Source organism: Bactrocera oleae, chromosome 3 (genome assembly GCF_042242935.1).
Source record: "Bactrocera oleae isolate idBacOlea1 chromosome 3, idBacOlea1, whole genome shotgun sequence".
Classification (NCBI taxonomy): Eukaryota; Metazoa; Arthropoda; class Insecta; order Diptera; family Tephritidae; genus Bactrocera; species Bactrocera oleae.
In genome coordinates, this window is record NC_091537.1 from 67,015,210 (window position 1) to 67,041,914 (window position 26,705).

At 36.6% G+C, this 26,705-nt stretch overlaps 1 protein-coding gene across 4 annotated transcripts in view; it reads right to left on the minus strand.

The window, feature by feature from the left end:
- Hr39 (Nuclear hormone receptor FTZ-F1 beta) overlaps window positions 1-26,705 on the minus strand; it is a 72,655-nt gene that overhangs the window by 19,662 nt on the left and 26,288 nt on the right. Inside the window, exon 2 of one of the 4 annotated variants that reach the window (XM_070106762.1) lies at window positions 19,166-19,222. The exons of 2 other annotated variants lie outside the window; for them this stretch is intronic. The gene's annotated coding sequence lies outside the window, so the exon portion shown is untranslated. Of the gene's footprint in view, window positions 1-19,165; window positions 19,223-25,125; window positions 25,147-26,705 lie in introns of those variants that run through there. One more of the 4 variants, XM_070106763.1, reaches the window with a different exon arrangement.

A 26,705-nucleotide genomic window follows, 5' to 3' on the forward strand; every position in this document is an offset into this window, starting at 1 on the left:
CTGAGTAGATGGACCATTCTGAGGTTGATAAACATGTTTGACGAATCTGGAAGTATTGCAAGGAGACTGTACCATCGAGATCCGTATGTTCGTGTTTAAGAAATAATCGCGGCTGTTGCATCGTCAGTTCAGGCAAATCCAAGAGTTTCGACTCGTAACTTGAAGTTAGCAGACGGTCATTACAACGGATAATTCATGATGACTTAAACCTGTTTCCGTACAAAGTTCAAATAACAAGCCGGCTTAACCCTCTAGATTTGCCTATTTGCCTAGAATTTTGCCAAAAAATGATTCCAATGGCCGAAGAAGACAATAACGTGATAAATTGCCTATTTATGTCTGACGAGGCCCATGTCGATCTAAACGGAAATGTAAACAAGGAAAATTGCCGTATATGAGTGAATCAAATCCTGAAATAATCCACGAGACGAAACTCATAACGAGACACTATGTGGTGTGCAGTTTCATCAAGGTGTATTGTCGGGCCATACTTTTTTGAATAAAACGATGTAACAGTAACTGTCAACGGGCACCCCCAAGGTCACCTGACCTGACAGCACTAGCCATTTTTATGGGGTTATGTCAAGCAAAAGGTGTACAAAACAAAATCCAGAAATCTTACTGAATTAAAGAAGATATTTCGTAAAATAAAAAGAGGTTTCCATACAAGAACTTCAATTGGATCGGTCAGTTTGTATGGCTGTTACATATATGCCATAGGGATCCGATCTGAACAATTTGTTAGGGGATTGGAGCGCTGCCTTGGGCAATAATCCATGCCAAATTTAGTAAAGATACATTATCATATAAAAAGGGGACGAATTAAATTTAGCCTGTGGTGATCATACTGTAAGAAGAAGGTAACGAGAACATATGTAATTTATATGTGCACAAGTAAGATTCCTTTAATAAAGAACAATCGCGTAGCACTATGTCTTAAATTTGCAAACTTGAACATGTGGACCTGGCCAATAGAAATATGAAGGAACATATTATGCTTTGGACTAATGAATATTCTTTTTTATGGATGGAAATGATTTTGAAAGTTGGCGAGACGTTCTCTAACACAGAATATGAGCCACGATTCACCACAAAAACTTTTAAGCGTGGTGGGTCAAATATAATGGTATACGGGTGTATCTCTTACAGAGGCGTTGGTTCGATCCATCGAATTGAAGGGATCATGGATCAGCACACATAAGTAAATACATTGCAAATTTTTTCGTACCCTTTGCAGAAGATGACATGCCACAAAAACGGATATTCCAGAAACACAAGTAGACTAGCACGGCAATGGTTTCGGATCAACGGAGCTGAGGCTATGGACTGGCCAGCTCAATCTCCTGAGCTCATCCTATGACATAAAAAAAAACTAAGTCTTATTTTTGGGTGTAGTATGTAAGCGTGCCAAACTATATCTACGAACTGGTGGGAAACTCTTGTGCACTCTATGATATGATACCGCTATTATTAAAATAAAGATCTTGCTACAAAGTACTAAGTATAGACTGCTTTCAGTTCATTCATTACTATTAAACTTTAAGAATTTGTCAAGAACAAAAAGAAGAACATAGAACTAAATTTAAAGTTCCATTTCTGCACGAATAAAAGTTAAAGTAACTACAAAATCTTTTTAAAATTATAATGAATAATTTTTTCTAAAATATGTGTTTAAAAATATTTTTGTGGCTGACTCCAATTGAGTTTATATTTACGTAGGTAGGGGCAAAAAATTTCACTTTAAATATTTTCTTTAACATCGAACTTAGTCTAAAATGTATGAGTATATGTGCAGTTAACTCAACTCGTTTTTTTTTAAATTGTATATCTCAGAAACGGTGGCTCTAAGGAAAAAAGTATTCAGATATATTTTATAGATAATTTTATGCTCGACAATTTTGGGCTAAAGTAATTTTTATACGACTAATCGTTTCCTTGAAAATCAAGATTTTTTTTTAACTTTTGACTCAAGTATTTGTGCTCAACACATTGGAACGATGAGGACTTTTAGTATATTATTTTTCAATCATATTTTGAACATATTTACTAAATTTTAGCTTGTTTTTAATTTATGTAATCTTAATTGTCTATTTTGACCAGATTAATGATTGATTTTAAGAAAATACGCTTTTCAGCCAGTGTTTTTTAGCCACTTATATAATATTATAAATAAAAATTAATGAACATTACAAACAAACTTTAACTTCTCAGCTTTAAATGTTTTTTATATAAATACGTACACATATTTTTTGCAATAGACATATGAAAAAAAGTAAATATGCAAGTAAGAACGAAAGAACAAATAAAGATAAGAGCGAACACCTTGGGAAGGTCGAAGGAAACAATAAGCGTATGAAGGCTTTGAAGTCTAAGTTGCTGGAGGAAGATATGAAAAAATCTAAAACCACTGATACACATACAGGCAAACGTTTTCGTCTGTAAAAAACAAATTATAAAATATAAAAGGCTTTGAAGTCCAGAGCAGCAGAAGGAATCAAGACTGTACATACATAAACCAGATAAAAATAAACTTCACCAAAGAAGTTGATAAGCAATAAAAAATACTTCCAAATTGAAGGAAGGTGGGTGTGCAAATTCATGACGGTGGTAAGTAAATAATAAATGTGCAAATTTACAGTATAGTATTAAACCAAAAAGCAATAAAAGAGCATATTGGTAGTTAGCATTAAAAAGGGGTGGCCTTCGAAGAAATGTTGAGCATTGAAATTTTGATTTACGTTTTTTAATGGTAATATCTGAGAAAAATTAAAAAAACTATGTTAGGGCTGTGTGCCACTATGAACCTGATGGAGTTTGGGATGATTGACCAGCTTAATCAACCGGAAATTCCCCCATAAGAGTACACTAAGATAATAATCCGAATAATCTTAAAAGTCATTGTTGACTTCTATTGGTAGAAGTATAAAGCAGACACATTAATCGTTCCCATGACAGTGCGATATTTATACGACCATGCATTGTCAACTCGGCAGCATTCTTCCAATTTGGAGAATCCTCGGAGATGTTTTCTGGCGCTACCACAACAACAATAAGCCTTTCTATGCAGAAGGTAATGTGAATAGGAGGATGGAATAATAAACACAAGGTGGTAGTGCAATCATCTAATAAGCCAAAATGGGTCCATTTATCCCAAAAATATACACAGATATAAATATATAGCGATAAAGCTGATATGTCAGCTGATACCTTACACAAACCGTGTACTGCAAGTTGGGTTATGAGTATTATTAATCCTGTTTCATTCCAGCTTTCAGACGATTGGATGTCTTAAGTTAAGTAATGTCTTAAGTTGCATGTGTTAATTTCATATGGATATAGAAAATTACGAAACCCTTGGTGAATTCCAACGAATTCCATACTAAAGTTGGAAATCATTACCTGGGACAATAATCAGTGCAAATACCCTAAAGATATCTCGACAAATAAAATAGTTTTTCATACAGGAACTCCATTTTTCTCTATCAGTTTGTATGGCAGCTACATATACAAGTATGTAATAGTTTTCCGATGTGAGCAAGTAGTTCGGAGGGTGTACCGTTATCTTATGCAATAATACAGGCCGAATTTTGTAAAGATAACTCGACAAATAAATTTCCATACAAGTACATGATTTTGATCGTTTAATAGAATCGAAAATGTTCGTCGCGCAAGAAATTTTACACAAAAATCACGAGTGAGCGACGTCCCACTTAATCTCAACCCAAACAACTGCTGTTTGCTTAGCGCACCACCGCCCTTAATAAATGTAACCCCCACTAATGGGTGACTAACTGAAAAGTAAAATTCGTAAAATTGTTGTTGCGTGTGCCTTCGCCTTGTTTAGCTGCAAAGACGTTTTCGCTGTTTACACGCTCGCACATGTCAATGTCATGGGTGTTATTGACATCGATTTCCGAAAGCGTTCATTCTTACAAACTTAAATATGAGTATACATTATTACAAAAAAAAAAAAAAAAAAAAAAAAAAACTGCAAACTAAAGCAGTATTGTCGCCCATGTGTCGGCAATTGCAGGCATCTAAGTATTCCTGCGCGCATGAACTTGGTGACTTCTTTACAGGCGCCCCGCTGGTGCACGCGTGTGTAAGTGGTGAGTGCGCGCTAGCTTTTGTTGGTGTTGGTGGTGGGGAGGTGGTACATGTACATACACAATATACGCACACCCACTCAACAAAAGCACGCATTCATTCCAATCGATTCACTTTGCTGTAGTAACCTTCCCTCAACGCACTCCGGCCACCCACAACAACAACAACAATTCAATATACTTAGTAGTTATGTTTATTATTGTTGTTGTTTTTGTTTAACATTCTTTTGTTGTATGAAGTAATTTGCTAACGCGCAAACTCACACTTTTACGCTTCATCCCCCGGCAAATTATGCAAATAACGGTGAAACTGCCCCTCCAAGGTCTGAGGCTAGTCAGTCGTTTGTCAAAGCTCTCCAGTTGCTTTGTTTTCTAGCTGAATATAATTTACTCGTATGTATAATGGAGTCATTATGTTACACATTGTTGTTGTTATTATTATTTATGATTGTGAATATTTTTTTCTTACATACTCGTTTTTCTTGCGTTCGCTTACAAAGAGTTGACGGAATGTGAAGGTTAACCCCTTTTTGCAACGCTGTTCTTTACGCCCACTTCACCACGATTGCGTGCTATGAGGTGAAGAGGGTGGAGTGGGTGGTTGGTAAGCAAAATCAATAAATGCTCATTGAGTCTTATAGATTTGGGAAGTTATGAAAAATTTGCAAAGAGTGGCGTAAAAAATTATAATAAAAAATTCTTTTGAAATAATTTAATATTATCCAAAACTTAAAAATTATCATAATTTATAATTTAAGTATTTATTTAATATTATTTTTTCAAAAATTTATTAAATTACTTTAGTTTTATTTATATTTAATTTTTATTTGTTAAATTATTATTTTCATTAATTTTTTATTATTGTTTAAATAACAAAATAAATGATTTTAAGTAAATGCGAAAGAAGTTGTATTTTTTGTAAGCAAGTGTCAAAATGACACCAAGGATGTCTCAATATGCACAAGAAGACCCTTTGTGAACGAAGCGATACCATTTTTGTAAGCTCCTATTCATTTCTAGAATTTTGAGTAAAGTTAGCTAGCTACCGTTATTACTCTCCGCCGTTACCTTCTAAATTATGTGAAGAAATATGGTTTGAAATTTCAAACGATCAGTGCAGTAATTTTGAAGTTTATTGAAAAAAAATAGTTTCGGAGATAAAGCCTTGAAAAGTTGGGCGTTCGAGGTCAGCTAGATATTATATATTGTCACTTAAAACTTTAAACGTGTGTTTCTCGAAACTATGTTTTCAAAGCCGTTTGTCAAAATTTCTCACGGACTACTTAAACGATTTTAATGAAATTTTAGACTGGTCTTCGAGATATAATTAACACATTCTTGAACGAAGGACCTAACCAAGGTATGTTAAGTTTGCCACGAAGTTTGTAACACCCAGAAGGAAACCTCGCAGACCCTATAAAATATACACATAAATGATCTGCATGATGAGCAGAGTTGATTTAGCTATGTCCGTCTGTCTGTATACACGCGAACTAGTCTCTCAGTTTTTGAGACATCGATCTTAAATTTAGCATATGACCGTTTCTCTCAAAGAAGCTGCTCATTTGTCGGAATGGCCGATATCGGACCACTATAGGATATAGCTGCCATATATACTGAACAATCGGAATCAAGTTATTGTATGTTAAACATTTTTATTTGACGTAATATCTTCACGAAATTTGGCATGAGTTATTTTCTCAGGCAACAATGTTATCTCCGAAGAAGTTGTTTAGATCGTATCACTATAGCATATAGCTGCCATAAAAACTGAACGTTCGGAATCACGAAATTTGGCATGTATTATTATTTAAGACAATTATCTAATCTCCGAAGAAATTGTATAGATCAGATGACTGTAGCATATAGCTGCCATATTAACTGAACGATCGGAGTAAAGTGCTTGCATGGCAATGTTTTTATTTTACGAGGTATCTTCACGAAATTATGCACAAGGCAACAAATTATTCTCCGGAGAAATTGGTAAGACCAGATCACTATATCATATAGGTGCCATACAAATTGAACGATCGGAAGCTAGATCGGGATCTAGCTCTTGTAAGAAACCTTTGAATTTGTGAAGAGTATTATAGCTTTAACGTTAACGTTGTTTCTTTGTTTTTTAGGGTTGCCAGCTAATTACAAAATATATTCCAAATGTATGTGTACTGTATAAAAACATGGAAAAATAAACAAAAAATAATAGGTATGTGTAAATATTAAACATTCAGCTAATAAATTCAGAATTTACAAATGCTATATCAAAAATCGACAGACAATGACTAATGTCGAAATTCTTCATCTACCTTTCTTGTGTCCCAGACACTGCTATTGTTGTGACCAAGTACAGATAGTATGTTAATTATGCAGACGACTAATAAATGCATGTAGTAGAGACCACGCCTTATTGGTATGCTAAAAAGGGGCTTGTCCGCATATTACAAGTACAACAAAGCGCAAAATTAGCACTGCACCTTTGTCCTCGAATTTAATCAAGTAATGCATATTTGTTTTTGTATTTAATCAGCGAAATGTCAAGCATATGACAATTGAAACGAAAATATAAACACGATATAGATACATATATGTACATCTATATACTAGGTATGTTAATATTAAAAAAAAATATATTTTTTAACTAAAATTTTAAGCGCAACGCAAATTGCAGCAGCCTTTGTGTGAAGCCCACGTACCGCGAAAAGCGGTCGACAGACGGCGGTCGTGGCGCATAAATTGAAGGATAGCAGCAACAAGTTTGCATTGCGGTGGAGTGACGCGAAGACGAAAGAGGGGTAGGTGTTGCAATCGGCCCGTGGTGGTGGCGGTTTTGCGGCGGCGTATTGTGTATGCACAAGTGTATAATTTATGTAAGTAAAAAATACGTTGCTGCTGTTGTTGTTGCCGTTTACTCTTATTGACAGCTGCAATAACTAGAACCACAACTTATTGGTCGCGTTGAAAATTTTGCTTTTGTTTTAGGTTTCTTTTTTCGGCGGTTTCTTATTTTATTTGATTTTAATTCTTAGCCTCATTTTCATTATGCTGTGTTGAAACCTGAAATGAGATATATGTACATAAATATACACACTATTCATGTGTTGGCGCGCATACTTCAGCGCGCAATGAAGTCAATTAAAAGTCGGGTCGGTATTCAAAAGTAGTTTGTTGTTGAGTGCTTATCGAATCGCCAAAAGACTCTTTTGTGGTGAGACATTGAAACGCGCTAAATTTAGCACAAACATATTACTTTTCAAGATAATGAATATTTATGGAGTCGCAACGATATGTGCCCACATATGCAATTTAAGCATTAACTTACATATAGATTACATATACATGCATTTAGGCAGATTGTAATATTTTGAGACTGAAAGGTGTATGGTAAGTAAACCTGGTTTTGTTAAAATAAGCATTAATCAAAAGAAAGAAGTAAAATAAAAATATGATTAAGAACACTAAACAGACACTTTGACTTATTTATTTTAAATCAGCCCTGAGGTTCACGATAGTTAGGTTAGGTTAGATGACGCATCCCTCACGATGGTGGGACTTAGATTGCTAAGTACATCCCTTAGTGAAGCCAAATTAAAACTCCTGTAATTGGATATTAACACTCGACAAAGTGGCTTGAACCTATCACAAATCTATTGAGGTGCTTTATTTCCATTTTCTATTTCACGTGGATGTGTAAAAGTATGAGATCAAACTTGTTTTAGCGTTAATTTGGCAAAGGCGGGACATTCGAGAAGGAAGTGTTGAGATTATTATATATCATCCTCTGCCAAGCGGATTATGCTACTGCCTTCCCACAAAAATGTCGATCATACCGCATGAATCCTGATCGGACAGGGTTCATTTAGAACTCCTACAACCGTTGAAAGGTGAATATGTTGAGAGCGAAAAGCCCACTAGACCTGCTTTGAGCCAAAAGCCCTGGCGACTTCTAGTAGTTGACTAACGCTTGCTGAGCTGGTTTGAGACCTAACCATCCAGTAGTCAAGCAAAAGAAGCCAACGGAGCTCCTACCCGTTTCCGTTCTTCAGCTAGTGAGACTGAAATTCTTGACCTAGCATGCTTATCAGCATTGCAGTTTCCTGCAATACCAGCCAACCAGGCGCTCAAACTAAGTCGAACCATGCATTAACTCGATGCCAGAGATAAGGAGTCCAGACATCCCTTCATTAGTCCTGAGCATACAGTTGAGTTGAAGGCTAATATCGGTGCCCTACTATGGGCGTGGGTAGCCCCCTCTCTGAAGGAGGCTGCGCTCCGGAGCAGTAGATCTAGTGCTATCATTATGTCACCTACTTCCGCTTGGTAGATGCTGCAGTGATCTCGTAGCCTAAAACTAGAGTTGATTGGTAGTTCCCAACAGTGTAATTCTTCACCAAGATTCTCTGCAAGCTTTGACCATCCGGAAAACGCTTACCGTCCCTCTCCTCCAGCGAGCGGGAGGATGGAATGTGAGGTGAGAGAAGACAGTCAGCGTAAGGAACGGAGACCTGGTAATCCAAGTAATGTGTAATGAAATTACAGTGTACGAGGATTCCAAAGTCCAGACTTGCAGTCATCTAAATACCCAGCTTACAGGGAAAAATACAAACACGTGGCAGCCTTCTTTGAACAAAATTTCCACTTTAAGTTATAACAAACCCGTTAATTTTGTTATTATAATAATCCGCTAACTTATGCATTTTATTGAATAAAATTTTCAATCAGGTGGCAACTTTCTAAAAAATTACTTTTAATTATACGACTTCGCAAACCACTTTACGCGTCTATAAAAATATCTCCAGTAGACACTTTTAATAGTTTAGTTTATTAACACACCATTTGTGTTTTTATTTTTAAAAAATCCAAACAGGTGGCAACACCTTTTTTAAACCACCCGAGTTCCGAAGCGAGGTTAGGTTAGGTTAGGAGGCCGATCCCAAAAAGGATCCCTCTTGGACAGCTTAAGACGCCGGTCCGTTGTGATACCTACAAAACTCCTATAATCTGGATCAAAAGACCCTTACAAGTCGACGAAACGCTTTGTGCATACAACAAACTTGTTAAGACGGCCAATATCCATTTCGGCTAAGTATTCAGGTGAGCAAAAAGAGTGATTGCCGAGATATTTCAATCTCAGCCTAGCGAAAACCGGACATTGGATGAGAAAGTGCCGGGATGATTCCACCTCGCCCTCCTCCATGCAATTTTGGCAACTAGCATCGAGTAGTGCTCTAAGCCGTACCGCATGAGTACCCATTGGACAGTCTCCAGTGAGAACTCCTACCTCCTGCGCTCTACTCTTGGCCAGAAGGATCTCGCGGTCGCACAGGAGTTGGTCGTCGACCAGCGTCTGCTGAGTGCACGCGAGGTCCATTGATCCAAAGCTAGAACGCAAGACGATAACGGAGATCCAACTCGATCCCATTCCGATGTGAGCGGGGCAAGGGTGCCCCCTTGGCTAGCTCATCGGCTTTGCAGTTTCCAGCGATTCCGCTGGGATCAGGCACCCAAACGAGTCTGATGTTGAAATAGCCAGAAGCTATCTCTAGTGAGGACAGATACTCCTTGACTAGCTTTGATTGCACGGTTCGCGCGCTCAAAGCTAGTATTGCCGCCCTACTATCGGAGTGGATGCTCACTTCTACGAACGAGGCTGCACTACGCAGCAGTACTTCTACCGCCGCCTTGATAGCAGCCACTTCCGCCTGAAAAACACTACAGTGATCCGGTAGCCTGAAGCTAAGACTGACGGAGAGCTCCTTGCAGAAAACCCCCCCTCCAACCTTCCCTCCTAGCCTCGATCCATCCGTGAAAAAGCTCACCGCGCCTGTTCTCCAGCGGTGTGTCCCAGATCCCCCATCCCCATCCATGTGTCCCTCGTTGGAATATGAGCGGAGAAGGAGCCGCCTCGAGCGGCCTCTGTGACGCAGTGATACAAGTTTTTAGGAATGCCGCAGAAGGAGAAGAGAGTTTCGGCGTGTTCTTTCTGGGTTCCCTTCATAAGCCCAGCTTCCCTGAAAATTGAGAACACTTCGCAGCAATGCACCTACCGGCAATGTCCACAGGTGCTATGTTTAAAATAGCATTAAGAGCTATTGTAGGTGTGGTCCGCAGTGCACTGGAGATTCCAAAGAGCGCCGCTCTTTGTACCCGCTCAAGTTTTTTAGCCAGTGTGGCTTCTATTCGCCCAGCTAGATACCACGTTCAGGTACCCCTCGGTGAGCTCGTAGACGGTATTCACGAATTTTCCCTTAACCATAAGAACCACATCATCAGCATAGGCTGTCACCCGACAGCAAATAACTCAAAAAAAATAAAATAAAATAAATACTCCAATTGACTCAAACTTTATTAGAGGGTGATAATAATAGATAGAAAATGATACAATAGACCCTAGGTCGTGGTGCATACCTCATTTTATTTATATCGCTTTCTATTTACTGCGATTGTGACGATCGATCGATCGATGTTTAAGTAAGTAAACTTCATAAGCAAAACCAGATGTACATAATTATTTCTGGAATAAATAAATCACTTTACATACATATGTACACGCCGTATGTCAGCTGCAAATGACATACACATCATCAGCGCACTGCCGTTCATCGAGTAATTTATGACCTTAAACAAAATAAAGTCGCCCCACAGCAGGGGCAACAAAGAAAAGAAGACGACCTTGTGCGTCCTTGTGCACATTGCGGCGATGGGACTTTAGCACGCGGTGCGTAGTGATTGGGCACAAAATATAATTCCATACATACACACTTACGTATGTACATACATAACAATTATGCGTATGCGTGTGTACGATTTTTTTGTTAAAAATGTGTCGATTTAGAGCAGTGAAGAAAAAAATGGAAACCTGCTTTTGATTTTTTAAGTTTCCATGAACAAAACATTCAAGTTTACTTAATGATATCATTTATTTACTTTTTCGATTGAGTATTGACGCCGTGTTGAATTTAACGACAAATAACGAATGTGGAAAAAAAACCAAAATAAATATTGTATGGTGAATGTCATAAATGGATATGAATGAAATGACGCTTACAGGCGTGTGAGCAGAAGGAAAACCTTATGAATAAAATCACAATATATTAAATTTTAATATAAATTAAAAAATCAAACAGAAAATTAAAATATTACAAAAATAAACAACAAACATTTTTTTAATGTTACAAAGATTCAAAAAAAAACAAATTCAAAAAAAAATTTATATTAAAAAACAAAACAAATTAAAGAAAAATATTAAATAGATAAAAATTCACAACCTAAAACTAAACTTTTGATAAAGCAAAGAACTTAAAACTAAAAACTAAATTAAAAACAAAACTACACAAAAAAATTTAAATAAGTAAAAATTAATTAATAATAAAAATTACACAAATTGTTGTTTAATGACATATGACGGATGTAAAAACATATTGCCAAAGTAAATATTGACTGGTGAATGTCTTAAATGAGTACAAACAATATGACGCTTACAGGAGTGTAAAGAGACGACAAACTATATGCATGAAATAAAAATAAAAATTTTAGCCTAAAAAAATTAAAAGAAAGTACAAAAGGAATTATAACAAGTAAGGAAAGACTAAGTTCGGAGTAACCGAACATTTTATACTCTCGCAAAGTTAAATGGTATACTCGTTTGAGATTTCTTTGTGGATTGACTGATATTTTCGGTAGAAGGTCAACTATAGGCACTGGGGTCCACATATTCAGTACCTAGGGGCTTTAACATTTTTGGTTCGATTTTGACAATTTTTGTTCACAAGGTGGCATACTTTAAACGTATTATTCACGCAAAGTTTTACCCCGATATAATCATTGTTGCTTGAACGTACCACTCCCCTCTTTCGGGGTTCACGACTCCAGGCTGCTGATAAGGTGAAGTACCTAGGGCTTCTCCTTGATAGAAAGCTTTATTGGATGCCAAACATCGAGGAGAGAGTTAAAAAGGCATCGGTAGCCTTATATTACTGCAGGGGAGCTATAGGGAAAAGGTGGGGAGTTTTACCAAAAGTGGTGTTCTAGCTCTACGAAACCGTAGTCAAGCCAATATTGTTCTATGGTGTGTTCGTCTGGTGGTGGGCGCTCGAAAGGGCTACACTGGCTAAAATACTTGAGCGGGTTACAAAAGCGGCGCTCATCGGAATCTCTGGTGCACTACAGACCACACCAACGATAGCTCTTAATGCTATTTAAAACATAGCACTTGTGAACATTGCCGGCAGGTGCATTGCTGCGAAGTGTGCTCCAAGGCTCAGGAAAGCTGGGCTTATGAAGGGAACCCAAAAAGAACACGCCGAAAGTCTCTTCTCCTTCTGCTGCATTCCTAAAAACTTGGATCACTGCGTCACAGAGGCCGCTCGAGGCGGCTTTTTCTCTGCTCATATTCCGACAATGCGGATGTGTTTTTTAGGCGGAAGTGGCTGCTATCAAGGTGGCGGTAGAAGTACTTCTACAAAGTGCAGCTTCGTTTAGAGAAGTGAGTATTCACTCGGACAGCGACAATACTAGCTCTAAGCGATGAGCTCGCCATGCACCCTTATCCCGCTCACATCGGAATGAGATCGAGTTGGATCTCCATTAACGTCTTGCGTTCTAGCTCTGAACCAATGGACCTCACGTGCACTCAGAAGACGTTGGTCGACGACCGACTCCTGTGCGACCGCGAGATCCTTCTGACCGAGAGTGGATCGCAGAAGGTCGGGGAAACTTCTTGCCTTAAGCAAAGTTCATCGCGCCGCTATGGTAGGAGTTCGCACTGTCCAATTGACACTCATGCGGTACGGCTTACAATACTACCCGAGGAGGGTGCGGTGGAAACATCACGGTACTTTTTCTTCCACTGTCCAGTTTTTGCTAGGCTGAGACCGGCTGACCAGAAGACTTAGCCGAAACGAATATGGTTTTTTATAGGCATATAGCACTTTGTCGACATGAAAGGGTCTTTTGATCCAGCTTATAGGAGTTTTTAGGTACCACAACGAACCGGCGCTGAAGCTGTCTAAGTATGATCCTTCTTAGGATCGACCTCCTAACCTAACTTAACAACCGTTAGGTGAACAAAACTATTATACTCTGTAGCAACATGTAGCGAGAGTACGATTTGCACAATTTGGAGATTGCTTTGGACAATAATCCATGCCAAATTTCGTAGAGATTTTTTCAAATAGAAAAGTTTTCTATACAAGGACTGGATTTTGAGCGATCAGTTTGTATGGCAGCCATATGCTATAGTGGTCCGATCTGAACAATTTCTTCGGAGATTATAACTTGGCCTTGGGCAATAATCAGTGGCAAATTTCGTGAAGACATCTTCTCAAATAAAACAGGTTAATTTTGATCGGTCAGTGTGTATGGTAGTTATATTCCATAACGCTCTGATATCGACGATTCCGCTAAATCATCAGGTTATTGTGAAGAAAAGGACGTGGGCAAAATTTCAGATCGATATCTCAAAAACCGAGGGACGAACAGACCGGCATAATTAAATAAACCTAGCTTGTCATTTATATATATACTTTATAGGGTCTCCGACGTTTCTCTCTGGGTATTACAAACTTCATGGCAAACTTGATTTGCCCTGTTCATGGTACAAAAAATTAATAAAAATTAGACAACCTAAAAATAAATTTTTGGAGATATTAAACGAAATTGACAACCTTTTTTTAAATTCGTTACCGTAAAATTCCATATTAAAAATTATTATTTTTTCATATACATTAGATTTTATTTTTGTCACTTTAAAACTTTTAGTTGCTGTCATTTGTCAAATGTCGATTATCATACAGATGAAATGAAAATATGTCAATCAGAAAATCTAACGACAAGTGCAAACACGTGTCTCCGAAATTCCAAGAGAATTTAATAATTCAATAAAAAAAAAAAAACCTGACAAACTGAGGTTGCTAGTCATGTCATGCCCAATAGGCATTCATGTGGTAAGGTTACAAGTGTTGTCAGAGGCAAATTGTTAAATTCGTATATAAGAAGGTGAAGTGGAAACATGCAAGAACTATCTTCTTCATTGCCCAGCTTTTGCAAGACTGAGGTTGAAACATATGGACAGTCATACTTTCGGCGAACCAGGAGAGATAGCTGAAACTGATATTAGCCACCACAATGAATTTGTGTTAGGCTTAAAGCGCTTTGTCAATTTATGAAGGTCTTTATGATAAATACATAGGAATTTTAAGTATCACATCGGTTAAGATCCTTTTTGACGTTTATAACAGAATCGACCTTTTAACCTAACATAACCTATCCTGACTTTTGAGCTAGGAAGCTTTTGCGTTGACTGTTTTTTTGATTTCACAGCTATTTTTTCTATCATTAATTGAGAGATCCAATTGCTTCACTTTATTGTCGATATTTATTAGTAATTATATCTATATATATAAAAATGAAACCTGTTTCCCGTTGTCACGCCATAACTTGAGAACGGCTAGACCGATTTGGCTGTTTTTTTTCGTAGTTTTCTAATACTCTGTAGAAGGTTCTTACAGAAAAAAATATTAAGAAAATGTCTCAGAATGATTGAAAAAATACATTTAATTTTGCATATTTTAAAAAACGCGCGTAACGAATGTCATCGTCATTCACAGCTATAGACTATATTGAAAGAGCATCCTTTGTTCGGAAATGGGGTTACTTAATTAAATTCTATCGCACTAACTAAAAGACTAAGAAGTTTGTTGTTTGCTAATAAGTGTTTGTTAATTACGGTAAGTTCACTGCTTAATATCGATTTTTGGTAACTTTTGATGACTACACAATATTAATTAATTATGAACTTAGTAAAGTCCTTCCCAGTTATGGCGAGACCAGGGAAATAGGCATACATTTTTATATAAAATTATATTATATACATTTTTATATAAATTAAATAGGTACTAATACCTAAGGTAGGACAACTGTCAGCTATACAAAATAAAGTAGTGCATCAAAGCTACGCTATGACGGTACGAAGTTCGCCGGGTCAGCTAGTTTTTATATAAAAATGGTACCTCAATTTTTCAATCTTCTTATTAGAACTATTTTTTTAAACATCGCGTTGTAAAACTATAATTGGGTTACGCTAATTGCATTAGAAAGATAAGATTTCGTGTGTACTAAAAAAAAAACAACTCAGACAGGTTTGTGATTGTTTGCGCACGCTTCAAAGATGGACGCCAGCAAAGAGAAAATACGCCATGTTTTACAGTTTTTCTTCGATAAAGACGAAAAAGCAAGTCTGAAATTGTGAATAGTGATTAAGGTCCTGATAGACCAATTTTTGAAATTATCGATAAAAGTATGGAAACCGTCGAGTCCGACTGTACAAAGGACCGTTTGGAATGACTTAAATAAGGTTGGATACAAAAGAAGTTGGGTGCCATACGAGTTAACACAAAAAAATGTTTACCGAATCTGCGAATCGCTGCTGAATCACAATAAAATCGATAAATTTCTAAGCGATAGCCAGCAAGCTGTAGCCCGGAGGGACAGTCAACAAGGTTTTTCCATGTATTTGGTAGGATTGGCAAGAAATAATTTACGGCAAATTCTAAATTCCGTCCTGTATTGTCAACAATTGGACCGATTGAAGGAAACAATCGCCAAGTAGCGGCCAGCTTTGGCCAATAGGAGAGGAATTGTGTTCCATCAGGACAACGCTAGGCCACACACATCGATAGTGACTCGCCAGAAGCTCTGGAAGCTTGATTGAGAGGTAGTAATCACTAGGTGCCAGGTGTAGAATATATGGTGGATGCATAATCTTATAGTGCGGACCTGGCACCAACTGATTACTAACTATTGTGGCCAGTTATTTCGGCTAATATTCATGAACGTTAACTTTGTCTGTCATGCTACTTTTACGATGTTATTCGACAACTGGAAGGACCTTTAAGGTTTCAGTTTTTCTAGACTTTCAGAGGTTTCTTTGAGCGGTAGTGATATTCTATCACTTCAGCTTGAAAAACCTTCACTATCTTGAATGTTTCACATTTTTAACTTTTTATCGAAAAGTTTACAGTGTTTTTCATACTATGATTACCAACCAGCTGGTACCTCATTATGTCGTACTTTTTAACAGTAATTCTATTCAAACATTCTATATAAAATACTAGAATAACACTTGGGAAATATGCGAACAATTGCTCTAAACCTCATTTCAATTACAATGGAAGAAAACTGGTTGGTGTAGGTCACTTTACAACATAACATACATAGCAACAACAATTTGCATGATACCAATCAGGTGTTTAAAATCGACATACCATTTGTGGCAACACCCACGATTTTGACCTAAGCCAATAGGCAACAGCGGCACAGTCAATAAACCACGATTATTGCACCGCTAATTTTAAACGCAATTTTACTACAAGAATTTACAAACATTTCGAAAAGTTCAACTGACCCTAATGGTATGTAGCAGATATAACAGAAAATAAATAATAAAAAAACGCCCAAAGAATTCCATTCAAATGATTTAATAACTCTAAACTATTTAAATATGCAACAAGTGCGAGCAATCGACTCGTACAAAAAGTGTTAGGGTGCGGCCGGCTAGCGCTATAAGCGAGAATTAGACGGCGTGGATGGTGCAAAGAAATATAAAACAATAGAAATGCATGACGGTAAGCCACAAGATAGCAGAGACGTATATGGACAAGGTTTTTGTGGGGGATGAGGACTGTGAAGCAAGTAACTGAATATTTGGTTAGAACTTTTGAACAGTTTTATGCATATTCTTTGACTCCATATAAAATCAGAAGCGATTATTTCGATTACCAGATAAGTCTGCTTGTCTATGTGTAGTACAATGTCATCGAAAGTGAAGATAAACAGTCTAATAAAGTTGTTGAAAAGCTGTTTCAAAAAAAGAATCAAGCCTTCCAAAGTTTTTTTGCAAGACGTTGTAAGTTCTATAACAGTCGATTCTATACAACCTAATTCTATACAACAAAGCCAGATTTGTATGGATTAAATTTTGTTATGCCAGCAAATTTGTGTTTATTAGCATGATAATAGCACCATTTATATTCGCCAGTAAGTAAAAAGTATTTTGGGTTCGACAATCTCCTGAGAATAACAATGGTTTTGGTACGAATATTTGTTTTAAACTCGCCTAGCATTGCTAGCCTGCACTTTGCTTTTCATTATTATTTGGGAATCCGGCTGTAAAGCTAAGGTCGCATGTTTTTTGACATCAAACCTTCATGGAACTTTTGTTGGAACCACTAATTCTTTGGACATTTTTCACCTACATCTCTTAATGACAATAACCTCGAAAATCTAAATAAACATCAGAGAGATAGCGGATCTCAAAATTGTTTATGGATCGACTAAACACATTTTGGTTAATGTTTTAGGTATCAATGCTAGACTCGTAGTTACCAAAAGACCTGAGCCTTTTGTAAACACGACGACATGAAGAGGTCGTAAAAGAAATACTTGGCAACGCTGCCGAGACAATTTGTTAACAAGTTAAGCGTTTGAAAGCTTATAATGACATAGGAACAAAATTTGAGGGCTGATAAAAGTTTTTATTAATATACGTAAAAATATTGTCTTTTTTGGTGGTCAAATTTGATCAAACAGTATATTAGGGATATAACCAAGGTATAGATCAGGAGTTCTCACGCTATAGCTCACTTGGCTTCCAACAACATCTAGTGGCTCCGTTTGACTTCGAAAATATCTTTTACAACAAACACAGCATTTTTAAGAACAACATGCTAAATGAACTCATTTAATTAACATATCATATACGCGTATATTGACTGATATATGGTATACGGTGCAAAGCCAGCCGGAAGTTTGAAAGCCTTATATTATAATATTATGGAATAAAAGGGTGTAAGCTATTTTTGACTTGTCAAAAACTTGATTTCGATCGGTCAGTTTGTATGGCGACTATATGCTATAGTTGTCTGATATCGGTGATTCCCACAAATGAGCAGCTTTTAGGGGAGAAAAACGAATGGTCAAAATTTCAAAACAGTATCTCAAAAACTTACGGTTACAGAGAGATTGATAAAAAATAATATTTTAAGTACTGTTACTGTTTTAAACCCGTATCACGTAAGCTTCAGCGATATCAAGCGCAGAAAATATGTAGCAGTAATAAAACAGATTGTTAAAGCGCACCTATGTATGTACCGATAATTTCCTGTTGCATTAACATAAAAAAAAATTATAATATTTACAAAAGCAATAACACTTCGATAGCAGTTAGAACTGGTAAAACCGTGTTACGACTGCAATTACTAGAACCAAAGCGAAAAACGCAGAGACCAATAAGACGAATGTCAAAAAACTAAGTTTATAGAAGAAAGGCTTGAAATAACAACAACAAAAACAACATGAACAACCATACAGTTAACAGCCTACACGCACTGCGCGAGCTCAACGGGCGACAAATACCTGCAAACGCAATGACAGAAGTCAATGTAAGTATATGAATATACGCACGCACACACACACATTACCATATCATATGTGGACTGCAACAGCACCTGTTTGTGCGCAGCAGCTAAGTCTTCAACTGTAACAAGGAAGTCTTTACAACTGCGCAAGCGCATTAGAATGTAAGTGGCGGCCGCTGCTGAGTAAGAACATTTGCGCAGCACAAGCGCAGCAGGGGCGGGCAGTGCCTCCACAAATACATACTTCGTGTACGTGCAATAGGTGTCCGGAAAATCCAGTTATTGTTTGCCGTAAGGTGTCAATAATCTGATGTTGCGATAAATGCATGCTAACTGAAGTGTAGTTGTTATTGTTGTTCTTCGGTGACATGGCTGGCAAGTTGTTGGGCGACATAGAAAAGCACTAAATTGAAGATATTAAATTTCTGCAATTTATAATTGCCACAAAAGTTACACGCAGCGGCAAAGCAACCACAAAAATACAGGTTGCCAATTAGTGGCAATTGAAAATTGAGACAAGTTCCGGCATGCGATCCATAGTAAAAATACTAATGCATAAATTATGCGTTCTTATTTATTGTAGTTGCAGCAGCCGATCCGAACTCCGCTCAGTAGCGGTGTTCTTAACCACACGAGGATTTGACTCACCCCAATAGCGGCAATTTTGTTTGTTGGCGAAGCCATTTAGCCAAAAATAGTCCTCATCTGAAAAGATGATTTTTTCATTAACGTTTTTTCATCGTTTTTTTCGAGAACGTGAATTTGCATAATAATCTTGGATTGCTATTTTGCTAATAATTTAGAATTAAGGCTATAAAAGAGCCTCAAACCCCTGAGGAATTGGAGTGTTTTAATTCTTACTGCCAAGGATCAAGTAAGGCAAAATAATCAACTTCACGAGACTTTTATTTGATCGGGTTTCGCAGAATTTTTTAAATTTTAAATCGGGTATACTGAACCTTTACTCTAGTTGTCTCCTTTGGGTTACCAACAACACTTCTTATGATAATGCTTTTTATTTGGATTGCATTCGGAATCTGAACAAAAAAATATATAATAACTTTGTTTATACCACGATCTAAACTGTAAAACTGAATCGTATTCCGAATATATAATTCCATTAAGTTTTTATTATGGTCGCTTAAAAAAAAATAGCGTAGCCAAAACTTGCTTAACGAATGGGCTAATACCTCCGGCACATAATAAAACATTAGAAACAATTGAGCAAATTAAATATGAACCCTGGAATGAATGGACATAATATGGACTCTAACAAAAAATTATTACTCATTGTGTTCAGTAAACAAGCTATGAGATTTGGCCAAAGGGGGGATCTTACAGACCATATAATCAAAACAACAATCAATATATTCAGTGACAAGTAACTTGGCAGTTTTTAATGACAGTTTACTGCCAGATTATACCTTTTGATCAAATTTGCCCGGACTGACAAAAAAAACTAAAATTTTAGCACAAATCTTTATTAGCGCCTTTCAAATTGGCTCCTGAGCCAAGAATAACAATTATCAATCCAATTTTCCAGACACTTGTAATAAATCTCGGCTGGGATGGCCTTCAGTGCCTTCAGTAAAAAAGAGCTGAGTTTCTATGAGCTGTGTGAAGTATAACTGCGGTTATGTTTCACATGTAATATAATATTTATATATATCTTTATTCAGTGCTGTGCTATGTATGTGAAATCTTCTATTGGAGTAAAAGTTGGTTGGAGGCAAGAGTCTCAAATACACAATTCGTAATTTACAAAAAAGTTTAGATAGCCAAAACTAGAAAGCTTTCCGAAAGGATCTGAATTTTTTGAGTTCACGACATTCAACATTGATTAAGATTTCATTTGTGAGCTGAATACCATGCCACACATCTACAGTATCATAATGGTATTCGGCGTAGCTACAGCAAGTTCAAGTCCCAAATCTCAAAATCAAATTCTTGTATGGAGAACTTTTTAATTTGACAAATATTCTTCACGAAATTAACGGTTTTTCTTGTTTTGTGCTTTGTTAATATGATAACCCGGTTCAGTGTTTTACTGTTCTGTAAATATTGAAGTAGCAAATAGACAAGATCGATGCGGAAAGCAGACCTGATAAGATTTTTAAGCTCAACTGACATGCTGTACAATGTTTAAACCATCCCCATAACAGTAGAAACTTTATATGCGACTGGAACTGATTGGAATTTTTATAAATTTTCCCCAAGACTATTAACCCTGTAGGGCTAAACCTCGAGAAGGAATTCAACCCGGAAATATCTTACAAAAAAACACAACAGGTGTTCTAAAAAGGCAAATAATATCTGGATCTTCATACCAGATGGAGAAAGAATGTGATATAAAAGAAAGTTCAGGAAGTCAATATTGAGAAGAATTATCACTGTTTTTGGTTGTGAAATTCGCAGCATCCCATTGTGTAATCACGAAGCATCAAATTACAGCACGCAACGCGGATTAAAACCGTGACAATCTTATATTTATGTAAACTCTTTGGAATAAGCGCGTAAAAGCGAACGCTGACAATTGTAACGGTACAATGATGACAAAACAAGAAATGGTGCAGCGTAAAAAAATTTACTTTTAAAATCAAAAATAATAACAGAAGCAGAACGCTGTTGCGGAATACCAGAAGTGAAATGTAAGCGGAGCCAAACCAGAAACTATAACTCAGAAGCAATCTGAAACGGAGCAAACGGAGCAGCCATAATTACAACAAAAATGTTTAAGAGAACACAAAGAGGTAGAAATAATAATAACTATACCAATAACAACAACAATAATAGTTAATGAAAAAACAAGAACAACAAATAAAGAACATTAACTTGTCATACGTTGCAATGGAGGTTAAGCGGCGACTGTCAAGGAAAGATGACAACTGCAATGCAGAAAGAAAACAAGAAATATATATACAACTATATGTTATAATGTTCTGATTGTCCATGCCAAATTTCGTGAAGATATCTTGTCAAATAAAACAGTTTTCCATACAAGGACTTGATTTTGATCGGTCAGTTTATATGACAGCTATATGCTGTAGTTGTCCGACATCGGCGGTTCCGACAAATTAGCAACTACTTGGGGAGAAAATAGAGTTGCAAAATTTCAGATCGATATCTCTGGACATAGCTAAAGTGAGTCATCTTTTTTTTTTATAGAGTCTCCGATATTTCCTTCTGGGTGTTACAAACTTCATGACAAAATTAATATACTCTTTTCGGTATATAAATATGACGGGGAGGAGGGGGGCTGCCGCTAAATCGGGGTGGGATGCTGAAAGACTTTGAAAGCGTGTACTGCAGGCTAACCAAAAAAACAACTAAACCAACAGCTGTTGTTAAGCAATGCAAAAACAAAAGCAAAAACAATAAAAGCTGATAACAACAGCAATAACAACCCAACCAATAAACCGGTTTTCGAATAAAGTTGACGCAGTATTATTAGTTGTTTTTGTTGTTATTATTATTTTATTGCAGCTGCACGCACCTGTTGAGCAATGCAATGCGACATGATGTTGCATGCAGCATAAGCGCACTAGAGAATTGACAGCAACAGGCAGCAGTTTAGAGGGAAAGAAGGTGCCAAGGAAGACCAAGAAGTTGAAATGTTGCCCAGCACGTATGCGTGTGTATGTGTGCGTATAATGGCAGCGCGATAAAATGCCAACATCAAGAAAAATGCAGTAATCTAAACGAAATGGCAGTGACAGCCGCAAACATAACGACGTAAAGGTAAACGATAATCGCACAAGAAAAACAAAAATAAAATTAATAACAACAACCACCAGAGTTTGCAGCAAATATGGAAAATTCTATTGCAACTGGTTTGGCGCACAAATGGCCACACGACGCTTTTGCAATGCGCCAACAACAATTATACACACACACATATGGAATATTGGTGGCACTGCAAACAGCGCGCTTTACTTGTTGCCACATGCAGCTAGCAAATAAAAGTTACTCGCACGTTTGTGGCACTTTGGTAACATTCACATAACACTTCCTTCATTCCCACACACTCACACACATACATACGCACGTGTGCACTCAACTCGCCAGCGAGCGTGGCAACGTAATGTAGGGTGGTGCTGCCGGCACACGGACGCAGTTCACGCATGCGCAGCATACAAATTTATGGCACACAAGCAGCAATAAGCAACTGTTGCCGCACAACCGTACACCAGCTCAACGCCTTTGGAACTCCCAGTCTGAAAATATAGCCACTGACTATATTGCAGTAAGGTGCAATATACTAGCAGCCGGTTTTTTAAAACGTATATTAAAAAATAAAGTTGCACGCGACTAAATTGTCACGTATTTTAACGACATATAAATCTTCAACATGCCAAAGCTTTGTGTTATATGGGAAGTAGGCATGGCCGTGGCCCATTTTCACACCATAACTTGGGATAATGTTACGCACCGAATTTCATTGAAATTGGTTGAGCATGTTCTGAGATATGGAATTTTACTTACCATAAAGGTGGGCGAAACCACGCCCGTTGTCCAATTTTGATACCGACTTCTATGAAGCCGTTTCACAACACCTTGGGTGCAAAATTTAATGTTTCTGATGCATTTACTTAGTTATTGCACTTTTAGTAGTTTTCAACATAACCATTATATGCTGAGTGGGCGTTGTTTTTATTCGATTTCACCTATTTTCACACTGTCGGAGGGGATACCAAAAATATTTGTACTGAACGAATTTGATCTATTTAACAGTAGCGGTGGGGGAAATATGAATACTAAACCTTATTAAGGGGCGGGGCTACGCTCACTTATTCAAAAATTTTCACAACATTGCTGCCCCTACCTAATACGATTCGTTGTACTAGGTAAAATTATTTAACCAAAAATGTTCGAAAAAACCTTTGAACAGAATACAATCATTAAGGTTCATAAAAAGACTAAAACTTTGAGAAAAACCAAAATATTTTTCCAATAATTTATGAAAATTCATTTTTGTACATTTTTTTGACTTTTTAATTATTTTTAAAACTCCCACTCCTGCTAGTAAGTTTCTAGAAATATTACATAAATATTATAATTAATATAATGTGAAGACACAAACTAAATTAAATGCAATTTTTATGCACACAACTATATCAGACTATGGACTATGGTGTCCGCTCAGCTGTGCAACATATCTATCCGCCTTTACCAGTTGACTGTCTCGCATACAAATACATTGTAGGAAGATGTGTTTTTTTTAATATTTATTTCAACAACTTTGCGCCCACTTTTCTAATTCCTCTTCAACGGCCAACTCAACTCACACCTTCGGTTTAAACGCCTTACGCCCGACATGGGTGTCACACATTTCATTTCTAACTCCACTTCGTCGTATGTCTCCCCCCCTTTCGATATGTTTGTTGCAGGGTTTTCGACCCATTCGTAAAGTCACTTCGCTCAGGTGATTAATCAAAGGAAATACATATGTATTCACAAGTTGTTATTGTTACTTTGCTACGCTAATTCAGTTCGCCTGTTGCATATTGCTTTTGGAATGCGGTAAAACACGCTCTTGCCATGGACGGCTAAATTTATTTTGCACTTACAAAGTGAAGAATAGAGAGCTGCAAAGATTTTTTAATCAATAAATAATTATTTCAAGCAACCAAAATAATAGATTTTCGGCTAATTATACCCTGACCCTGTTCAGATATAAAGTTTGGCAGGAAGTTTATAACATCCAGAAGGAAACACCAGAGGCCCTATAAAATACATATGTAAATGATCAGCATGATGAGCTGAGTCGATTTAGCTGTGTCAGTCTGTCTGTCCATCTATCTGTATATACACGAACTAGTCCCTCAGTTTTTGAGATATCGATCTAAAATTTTGCACACGTCTTTGCCTCCCCAAGAAGCTGCTCATTGTCGGAATCGATCTGATAACGGTCTGAAATTTTGTACACGTCCTGTTCTTCCTAAGAAGTTGCTCATTAGTCGGAATATCGGACCACTACAGTATTTAACTGCCATAATAACTGAACGTTCGGAATCAAGTTGTTGTAGTGAACATTTGTGTACTTGTGAAGTTAACGTTTTTTCTTGTTTTTGCATAAAAACGAAGTGGTAAGACTCTTTCGGTTTTTATACGTTTCAAATTATTTCTGTCAAATATATTCAAAATCATCAAAAATATAATTAAGCCTTTCCATATTAATCCTTATAAATTATCACATATAAACATATTGCGACTGATCGTTATGATGTGCAGACCTGTGTTGGAAAAAAGATATCATTTCCAAAATTGTACGGTTTATATTTGAATTTGGTCCCTAATATATTGCCAATACTAGCTCAATACTTAACATACCCACAATTACTGAATAAGACGAAATTTATCAGAATATCTTGGATCTACTACAATTTACAGTTTTAGCAGAATGTTTTAGGATCATAGTTAAGGTGATATATATAGTTTTCTATTTAAAATTCCTTCGAGCCTATCTTTGTAAATTTGAATGTGATTCTCACATAGTTCTGAACTTTATTTGCTTTCCTAAGATATATCTAACCCGGTCGGCCATTTCTATCACGAATATATATACGAAAAAGTTCTCACGATGAGAGTAAACTAACGTGTGCACTCACCTCTTAGTATTATAATATTTAATATAGAATATGTTTGGGTGTAAGCTATGAGTTTTACCTGCAATGAAAAAAATTTTATATGAATATTAGTAAAATAGTTTTATAAAAAAAGAAAAAGGGATCAAAATATAAATAACATGGAAAAACATAGCAATAACCAGGAACAACAAAAATGTTAGGTGTAATTTCTTATATGAAATAAGAATAGTTGTAGAGTTAAGAAAAATCTGTTGAAAAATAACCGTGTGGAAGTAAAAAAAAATCCAACTATTCACATCTCAATTTCTAAGGTGGTGGTAGTATACATACTTTACTTGTAGAACATATAGTAGCAACTCACATTTTGTAGATGAGTCGAAGACGATGATGCACGAATGGCAAAACAATACACTAAACTTCATTCCGGAGCAAGAGAGAGAGAGAGAAAGTGGTCAACCCTTAATCTTTTCATAAAACTAACAAAATTACTGTTTTTAAAAAATCTGTCTCGAAGTATTGGTGACAACTTGGAAATTTTACATTTAAATAACTTTTTTTTAGAAATTTTTGTTTAAAATAGTTTACTATAAAAATGATATTAGCATTCATGATTCAATGATATAAGATCTGTATAAGATCAATTTTGTGAATAGAAAAATTAAATCTTTAAACTCAACAAAATGCCGCTATCAATATTTCTTATTGTTTTAGATGGAAGACGAATCGGAAACTATGAGTTCTCTGGCAGTTCGGTAACAAATTGTTATAAAGCTTTTAGGAAATTATCTTTTCTCAAGATCTTGTTTTTGGTTTTTTAAAAGGTCCAATCCATTATTTTTCATCGCTATGGAAATCTATATCTCTATCTATATGGTGTTAGATAGACCAGACTTCCTATTTTTGAAAGTTTTGTGATTGCTTGACTCAATATTGATGGAAATCAGCAAAGAGGTAAGCCATATTTACACACTGAACTGGGTATAATAAGTTTCACACGATGTTTGTAACACCCAGAAAGAAACGTCAGAGGCGATTTAGCCATGTCCGTATGTCTGTCTGTATATACCCGAACTAACCCTTCAGTTTCTTAGATATCGATCTGAAATTTTGCGCACGTTCTTTTCTTCCCAAGAATCTGCCAATTTGTCGGAACCGTCGATATCGGACCACTATAGCATATACATATGTAGCTGCCATACAAACTGAATGGTTGGAATCAAGTCCTTGAATAAAAACCTTTTTTTCACGAAAGTCGGCAAGAGTTATTTTCTAAGGCTGAACAAGGCAATGTCCGAAGAAATTGTTCAGATCGGATAAATATAGCAAACTGAATAGTCTTTTGCATTTGTGAAGGGTATTCCAGCTTCAGTGAAACCACCGAAGTTAACATTTTTTCTTGCTTATAGTATTTCTTAGATAAAGGCGAAACAGCCAGCTAAAAATGTGATAAGTGTGAATGGTCCTAATACTGTAACAGCCAATCATGTCCAATTTTGGTTTCGCCGATTCCATCCCGGTAATTTTGAAGTTAAGATTGCGCCATGCTCTGAAAGGACAGTTGTTGATAAAATATCAGAAAAAGGTCCGACTCATTTGTAAGC